This window comes from Palaemon carinicauda, chromosome 38 (genome assembly GCF_036898095.1).
Source record: "Palaemon carinicauda isolate YSFRI2023 chromosome 38, ASM3689809v2, whole genome shotgun sequence".
Lineage (NCBI taxonomy): Eukaryota > Metazoa > Arthropoda > Malacostraca > Decapoda > Palaemonidae > Palaemon > Palaemon carinicauda.
In genome coordinates, this window is record NC_090762.1 from 14,001,470 (window position 1) to 14,011,469 (window position 10,000).

At 33.7% G+C, this 10,000-nt stretch overlaps 1 protein-coding gene across 1 annotated transcript in view; it reads left to right on the forward strand.

The window, feature by feature from the left end:
- Nucleotides 1-10,000, forward strand: part of LOC137630241 (titin homolog) — a 186,997-nt gene that overhangs the window by 111,831 nt on the left and 65,166 nt on the right. The window lies entirely within an intron of this gene.

Consider the following 10,000-nt stretch of genomic DNA (forward strand, 5'->3'; position numbering starts at 1 on the left):
CCTTCCCTCTCTACTCTCTGCTAGATCAGCATGATGATGTAAGTACTGTTACTTAAGTGTTTTTGTTTGTCCCTATATTAATCTTTTTATGAACAATGCTCTTCTTTGCAGAACGTTGTTAGTTGGATAAGTATTCTAGTATGTTAATTATAGAGACCGTGCATTTAGGAATACTGGTTAGGCACTCTGTGTAAATTTGAAGGGCTACTATATTGAACTTTACTTGCCCTTAAACACAATGGTAAAACGTTTTGACTGATTAAAAAGCAAAAGATACATTAAGTGCTCTGAGGGAAAAGGCTTTTATGTAACTAATATATCTATTGTTCTCTTACTTTTTCTTCTGAACTGATGTTTTATATGCCATATTATCGAAAAATTTCTAACCTTTTTAGTGATTATCTATAAGTCCTTGCTAGAAACATAAAAAAAAGACCCGTTAATTTTGATAAATACGAATCACAATTTTCTTCTATAAATAACTCGCTTTAGTTTTGCCGTTGAAAGACCGATATTGATCAACAAAATAGCTTGCTATTCGATTATTAAAGGAATAGACTCTTTTAAATGATGATCAATTCGATAAGAAATGGCAGCTGAGATTTAAAGTTAATGGCTTGAATACAGAATTAGGCTAAATCTCTCTCTCTCTCTCTCTCTCTCTCTCTCTCTCTCTCTCTCTCTCTCTCTCTCTCTCTCTCAATGTAAACCCATAAATACGGTTGGAATCGATCAATAATCATTTTCTCAACTAGCTTCAAAATCAGGGCAAATCATTGTTTTTTCACGTTATGGCAAATGTACATCTATAATTAACATCAAGCTGTCCCTTAATGTTTGAGTGAACGATTGAGTATATGTTATAAGTTAGCGATATTACAGCATGCCTGTAGATGGCAAAATACAAAATCAATATCAAAATACAATGATGATAACATATACAATGATAATAATCACAATCCCGATGAAGACGAAATTTTAGAAAATTGTTTCATACAATCAACATGTTATGCCTACAAATATTCACACTAAAATGATTGATATCGCAATACTAAAAACTATATGTATATAAAGAATTATAAAGATTTAAGCCTAACTTTTCTGAAGAAGATCGGTTTCGTGAATGACCTAAAAATGGTAGGTAATAAAGGACATGGATGATATAGAATTGCATCACTGAATTAAATCAAATCTTATTTTATTGCAGAGATAAAAAGATATGAAATTCACTTAAGGAATTGAACATCGAGACTATCATTTACTTATATTAGAGTGATGTCGCTTAAATTGTCTGAAAAAAAAATCCTTTTTAGGTGGGGGAAGGGTTTTGCATAAAATCAAATTATAGATGCGAAAGCGCGTTGAACATATATTGTTATATGTATCCGGATTTTTCTTTATATTGCATATTCATTAATAAAATCCACTGTTGCCCCTTATACTTAGCTTATGAAGAAATGTGAAAGTGTTATATTTACATATGTACATAAAACCTCCTTATATGCAAAGGAGAGAAAATAAACTAAAATAGACTTAATTATAACATTCGTTAATGGTACAGAATTACATTTCTAACGTCATTATAAAACGAACATACACCATTTGCGGTTATAGTAAATTTTTCAGAATAAACTTCATTGATATTCAGAATCTTACCAATCTTTCTTTTCACGTTCCCAAACCTCAATGGATTTACCCTAAAAGAAACCGCTTTCGTATTTTTAGATTGAACTACGAAAAAGCCATTTCCGCGAAAGTAGGTTGCAGCAGACATAGCGGGATGGCTGGATAGGGAATAGGGGATGGGAATGATGGAGCTCTGGAATCGTTTCCTCTATTCTTAGAATATATATCACGTCACTTATTCACCAGATCGTTAGAGATTTTGCAATACTCTGAGAGAGAGAGAGAGAGAGAGAGGAGAGAGAGAGAGAGAGAGAGAGAGAGAGAGAGGAGAGAGAGAGAGGCAAGTATTCGCTATGCTTTCATGTTTCATTTCATTTCATTTATATGACGTCAAAGAAAGTAAAGGATTTTTTTTTAAATTCAATTAATAGTGCTGATGATGTAGTCTGAATTCATCACCAGGTCAGAGTTAATTCTTTCATTAGTTATCAAGGTGGGAGAGATTGAAACAGATTCATAATCATGATAAGATTACTTCAAATTATCCATATGCTATTACGACACCGAAGTCAAAAGCGATTGGAATCAATAACTAATGGTCACCTTACTGAGTTTCAAAACCATACCATTAATCGTGATTTACGTTATTTGGCATACATGACCCATCGATGGGGTCGGGGGTCGGGGGGTCGGGGGGGGGGTTGTCATTCGAGGTGCTGCCGAGTTTTCTACAGTTGGAATATTAAGTGACAGTTGAAAAGATGAAATAAGATGAAAGAATGGAAGCAACAAGAGGAACCGAAGGAATGAAGCAAATACCTTTTAGTAATCCCTATAATGCACAGCACGAGGCACACTGTGGGCACAAAACCCCCAACGAATTGTTTCTCCCTCTAATTACGTTAGTAATTCAATACTTGTCGCCTGTGACGCTATTGTGTCTTTATGACTCCCCTGGGCCGGTTTGTCAGGCAACTTCCAAAGCATTAACACATAAAATTCTTAACTAATTCAAGGTTTGGCTTACGTTATTCAGCAGGAGATTTAAAAAATACTAAAACATAGAAGAGATGATATTACACATACATGGACAGACTCGGTAATATGTATATTTTGAATATTTAATTCTGTGCATTTCCGACCTCTACTGTCTAATCCACTATATATATATATATATATATATATATATATATATTATATATATATATATATATATATATATATATATATATATATAGAGAGAGAGAGAGAGAGAGAGAGAGAGAGAGAGAGAGAGAGAGAGAGAGAGAGAGAGAGAGAGAGAGAGAGCGCATCTTAGTATACATTACCTGGTACACTTTCGGAATTATATTTTGAATATTCTCAATGTTCAATCTTTCTCGCTTTGTCATTCCAAACTATCACAACAGCTGCCTTCCCGCTCCCTCAATACCTTCACCCTCCCTCATTCTCCGTCTTTTCGCATAACGCGCTTACTTTTAGCCTTGATTTAATGTCGTTTAACATTGGCCGTGACGTTGAACGTCAGTAAATTAGGCGTTTTACCTTGGGGGGAAGGTGTGCTATTATGTCCCTAAGCTTGGAACCGCTCCTTCTCTGGGTGGCGTGACAAGGATGGTTTGAATAGCCCTTTGGAGGGGCGTTTAAGGGACATATTATCACACAAAGACAAAACCGATTTAATTGGAAAATAGATTCGCCATAAAAATCCACTGGTTTCTTTTCCTTGTTCATATTTTATAATTACTGTATGGTTGTACATTCGTTGTATTTCCAAACAAATAAATCAAGAAAACAGCTACCGTTAATGTCATTTGTGCCATATTCCTTCACTACTTAAGACAACATGGACTGAATATTGTCTTTCACGGGGAATTACTCGGATATTCAAATGATTTTGATTAGATTGTATTGCTTCTTTTTTATATTCCCCCTTTTAATCGTTTAAAATTATCACCTTTCCCATTATGGTTCCGCTTGAATTAAACAATATACTCTTTCTATACCTTTATCTCTTTAGTTTTAGTTTCTCCGAGACCTTTGCCTGCTCATCAATGTATCATCACATATCTACCGACTAATTGTAAATATTCACACCTCTACAGTCCTATGCGTATTTAGATGGTAAAATGTAAATCAAAATCAGTTTAGCTAAATATGTTAACTGACTTCGATGTACAATTGAAATTTGATTTAAAAAAAAAAAAAAAAAAAAAAAAAAAAAAAAAAAAAAAAAAAAACCCTTAAACACAGAAAAGTAGGTTAAAGATTGTATAACAGGGTAATGAAGATTAGGCTACAAAAAGACAAAGGAAGTGAATAGCAATGTGCCACGACAGAGACGAATATATTTACTGTATAATACTAAGGAAATAGCCAATGTAAATTTGAAACTTTATTCTTAAGAAAACATTCTTTAAGTAGGTTACAGATTGAATAACAGAGAAGTGAATGTCACAAAACAGACATATAAAATATCACTGCCACGACAGAGACGGAGAATATATCTATAATACAGAAGAGATGAATGTTTACAATGCAGAGGCAGTAGCCACACCAACTGTTGATTTACACCCGATCGGACATGCCGGCGCGTGAACGATGCGTGACCCGTGTAAATTCAACAAGATCCCCCCGTCAATTCAAAGGATGTTGAAAAACGATACAAAAACATTGTTAGCTGATTTATGATGTGGTGTCAGTCTCATTAAAAGGTTGATGCATATGATTAGAGCTTCTTGACCTTCGTCACACGTAAACCAGCGTGACTTTTTTTTTTTTTTTTTTTTTTTTTTTTTTTTTTTTTTTTCCCCACATTCGCTTTAGTAATTTCGGAGGCGGACCTGCCAATTTCATACCTGGTCACGTGATGTATCATTGGTGTAATTTTTTTTGTGATACAAGTGTCAGGTCACTTTCTTTCGGAAGCAACCTCGTCATTAATCATGAAAAAAAATTAGTAATTATCAATTTCCTTAAAGTTATATTCCTATATTTACACTTCTAATCATGAAATCTTCCCTTCTTAAGTCATGCTCTATCATTCATTCTTCTATCTTTCCTCTACTCAATGCAAACTATTCCTTCTTTATTTTGCTTTTTCTTTGAAGTGTGATCTCTAAACAAAATAGGTCTTCGGATTATGTAATGGTTATTCTTATTAAGCTTCCATGAATGGCTTCTGTCAGTTCATCTTTTCCAGTGGGAATATTTTCGTGATTACAAAGAATCTGTGTGTGTGTGTGTGTGTGTGTGTGTGTGTGTGTGAGTGTGCGCGCTATAAACAAGAACCCTGTGACAGCCACCTGGTCAATACGTTCCTTAATGTCCAGTTATTTTGCAATTTATGACGGTCTATGTAATTGGCAGTGTAATTAAGCAAATTCCTTAATGGTTATACGCGCATCATTGTCCGTTTTCTGTTCATTCCCATTTTCTACTTCACCATTTTCATCTCGGGTCCATTCAGTTCTCTCTCTCTTTCTCTCTCTGAGAATTCGACGCTTTATTTACTAACTGGAATGTAAATCAATCATTTAAAGAAGTCTCTTAAAAGAAGATTAATAATAATAATGATAATAATAATAATAATAATAATAATAATACTGAAAGAAAGTTTTTCGTACTGAGCTATTATTTCCATTTATAGAATTGCCTTTTTGTCAGTGTTCCCTCCCCTGTATCGACTATCTGTCTTAACGTAACCAAGTTTGTAGAGCAAAATCCTCCAAGAATGACTCTCTCTCTCTCTCTCTCTCTCTCTCTCTCTCTCTCTCTCTCTCTCTCTCTCTCTCTCTCTCTCTCTCTCTCTCTCTCCATAAAATTTAAACACGCGACTTGAAAAATTCCCCTTCAATAATAACATGAAAATATTAATAAATCCAGGATTTTGTCACATTTGTTATGACAAATCACCTACTACCTCTTACCCTCCCCCCCTTTTCTAACTCGTAAAAAAATTGATATTCTTACGTAATTAATAGCCTCGTTTTCATTCTTTCGTATCTTCGTTTGTATGTTACAGTCTCATACCTAAGCCTTCCACCATTGTCTACTTCGTTTCTTCTTAAATAACAAGAAGTTATTTACTTTCCTCATTCTCAATAAAAAAGTTTACTCATTTCCCCTCTTACTGATTATTCAATTTTAAACTACTGAAGTTTAGACCATCAAGAGCCCTTGTTTAAAGGTGTTGAAGGGAATAACTGCCGTGAACCAGAGAATGGAATAAGGTAACTGGTGTGGACCTTTGGAGACACTCAACAAATCTAAACATTCTATTCCTTCTTTTCCATGTCTGTAAAACCTCTCCATGCCCCCAACCCCCGCATAAAAAACTCTAATCCTTCCCATTTCTTCATCCTCCTCAGGGAACTATGTGCAAACACGCATATTTAGCCTTGACCCACATGTCATGCGGCGCTTTTTATTCATGTTGTAGACTACGTCACTGAATTTTCGGTTATTTGGCGCATTTTTTTTTTTAATCGGATATATTTTCTTTGCAGCTAAATACCCTTCTTAAAGTTTTTTTTTTACACTCCTCATATTTCTAATAGCTTTTCAAATTAAAGAACTTCAAGCTGTTGTTAAATTTTTCTTTATAAGCTTTATTCTTTAATAGTTGGTCATGTCAAGATTTTTTATGGCGAATAATTTATTTTTCTCTCGGATCCTTATACCTATATTTTGATGATCTTATAAACAACTAGTTGAATTTTTCTGATATTAATAAGCGCTCTCTCTCTCTCTCTCTCTCTCTCTCTCTCTCTCTCTCTCTCTCTCTCTCTCTCTCTCTCTCTCTCTCTCTCTCGAGCGGAAGGTCACAATAAGCCCCCTTCTTTTTCTCGTCACCTCCGAAATCAGGACCTGTAATTGCGTTGCTTCATTAATTACCCTCATTAGTAACTTGGGGAGATGGAAGATAATTAGGGTGAAAGCTCCCCTTGGGATCTGTGTCATTTCAAAGTAGTTTCTGTAACTCTGCTTCTTATTCCTCTTGCGGTACAGAAGGTTAAATAGGCTAATTATAACACATTTAACCTACGCAATGCTCAAACGGAGATGCATACAGTTGGATACAGGAATTTCTGGTACACCTTGCTCTTAGGATATGCATCCTGTTACACCCATACTGCGAGGTCTGTTCCTGTCTTTCACCCCGCCCACCAACTCTGCCATCTCTTCCTACACTATCAGTTTGGTTACTCGCCCAGCAGTAAGGGTGTGACAAGGTGCATTTACTCAGAGCAAGGTCTGTCTGGAAGTCCTGTATCCAACTGCACATACACTTACATTTACACGCACTAGTGTACAAAAACGTAGATATATAAACATATAAATTTTACGTTTCTCTGAATATCATTTGCCAACTCTGTGAAATTTTAATTTAAAATTCAATGATGCAATTGAAATAATTAAGGATTATAATGACGATTTTGTAGTTAATCCAGGCAACGTGAGTAGTTCGTTTCATACTTGCACGCCTTGCGAGATTAATCCCGAAATTCTAGAGAAAGTTAAATAGAATATTTCAATTCTTAAATAGCATATAACAGATACAGGATGTAAAAACTGTCCATTCTGATATACAAAGGTTTCTTCTCGTGAGATAAAAAAAAAAAACTATAAAATTGTCTAGACTTGGAAGACTGAAGGTTAATAAATTTGAGGATACAGCTAGTTACACGTTTTACCTTGAGAATGAAAGGAATGAAATAAGACTTCAGTTCCACCAATGAGAACAGAACAAGAAAGAAGTGGACGTTTGTGATTGGTTGATGGTGAATGAATGTCTTGCCTACAAGGGATTTCGCACTTTTATTCTTATTTTAGCTTGTGTTGTACCACTGCCTATTGACCGTGTACGTGCTTTTATGTTTAATTCTATTTTTTCCATCGTATGGCACAAGATAAGATATGGAATTTAGATTTCATTAACATTAAATTAGAAATAAGTTATTGACGTTAACTGATTTTATTACTAAGTCAGCAATGTTTTCATTTGCTGATTATTAATAATAAACCTGAATATACCTTACTACAAAGAACCTTAATTTTCGTTTTCTCTTTGGTGAATGGATGTACTTTTCACTACCTTGATATTATGTGTTTATGAGGTATTTGTAGGGCCTTATAATAGTACAGTACATGTAATAGCATGTTTTTATACGAGTGCTTAAATAAATAATAATGTGAGTATATCACACAAGTATGCATTTATTCAGAGGGTAATAAGTCGATATTTACGATCTTATGTCAGAAATGTATTAAATATTTTAAGGATGTTCTTTACTTTTCAAATGCTAAGTATTACTGTATATTTTAACAAGGTGAAGTTCAGAGCCGTTTACTAAGGTCGTCAGATACAGTGACAAATATAATACATGACTATTCTAATTCATTCTTTATAAAGAGAAATTTAGAGATTTAATGTCCAAGTAATTGGCTATATGCTCTGGGTTACAAGAAATTTATATACCAGTTACCCGCTTAGAATTATTACCTTCGTAAATAAGGTCAGTTTGTAGTTAGCTTTAGAATGCATGTTCAAGCAAAAAATCAATTTCTGAGAAATAAATGTAATTTACGTACATTCCAACGCAAGTAAAAATCACCTTGTAATTAGCTTCGAAATTATTGTAATCTACCTATGTTCCCTTTCCATGATATGCATTCTATTTTCACGCAAAGAAATATAAACAAGAACGTACATACGAAGTATTAGTACTAAAATTATGCTGCAACTCTGTATCTATTGTGTCGTATGAATAGGAAGGGATAGACGGTGTTACTGTCCTTTTAAGCTGTCAGTCATCCTGACGTACTCATTCCTAACTCATCTTTCTCTGCACGTACCTTCGTCTCTCGTCCTATCTTGAACCCTTTCTCTGGAGTGGCTCCAAGATGTGTTCGGTTTCAATTTAATTTTTACTTAATGTTATACTATTAGACTTCAGTTATTTTGTAACTATCCATACATATTTGTCTTTTTCCAAAGGTAATCCAACATTGTATTTTATAAATTTTACTACTCTATATGTAATGATAAAATGGTATTTAATGTTTCGTATCGCCATTCATTAAATATTTAGTTATCTTTGCTGAGTACTGATTAAATTATATCTATTTTCTTCCATGAAACTGCGAAGCTCATTCAAACTATGTATAAAATTATTTACATATAAAATTTTTTCAATATTCTTAGGCAATAATCGTGACACTTTCGTCTATTATTGAGTAGCGTGAAGTATATAAACTGCGATTCTATTAAAGAAAACAAACCTTAGTCAACAGTAATGTAAAACAAGTAGGTTTACCCCAGCATCTTCTATTTCACAGAATTACCTACCCATCCTATCACGCAAATGGCAACAACCCCCCCCCCACCTCCCACCCCACAGCTTTTCCTTTATCAAATAATCGGTTCAATCCCATCTCTTCCGTTATAAGAGAACACATTAAATAAAAAATAATAGAAAATAATTCCCGTTATGATTTACGTCATTGAGGACATGGGATGGGAAAAGGTAGCCAAGTTGAACATCTGTAATGAAAACACCTAGATGTGTGTACATGTGTGCAAATATTGGTCAGTAGACCAGTAAATGTAACAAGTGTTCTATTGATAAGGTACATTTTAGGTTATGCGTGTCAAGACCTCGAATAGACCTTGTAGAGAAATGTAACCGTTAGCATAATATACTTTATTAAGAAATAAATAAGGAAAAACAGAGAACTTGTTTACGTACCATGATTGATGTAAAGCTTTATCGTTTTCCTTTAATTGTTGATGACTGAGGAATTTGGGTCAATATTACAAAATGTTCAGGTGTAATGCAATGATGTATAAACCCCCTATGGAAAATCTAAAAATATGTTTTTGTGCTTAGTGACGGAGGAACAAACCATATCTTTAAGACGTAAACGTTAAAAAAATAATGTTATGGAAACAGCTGAAAAATAACTAAACAAAAAGTTTCTTTTTCAACTACGTGAACCCTTAGGTCATATTTTATTCAGAGAAATTCTCATACAATTTAGAGCATGAAAACTTGAATACTTGTTTTAGCAATAGATGAAACCAAGGAAAGAGTTTAAGGCATCTAAGCATGAATCATAGGTAAGATTAGTGTTGGTATGTGTTTTTGTACAGGTATTGGAAGATAAACAGGTGTCAAGATCTGATAACAGGCAGGTAAAATATTTTCAATAATTCTATATATATATATATATATATATATATATATATATATATATATATATATATATATATATATATATATATATATATATATATCTTTAATTCTTATGCTTTCAAGACACACATAAGATGAATTTTTTGTAAAAAGTATCTTAATATCTAAACATCTTG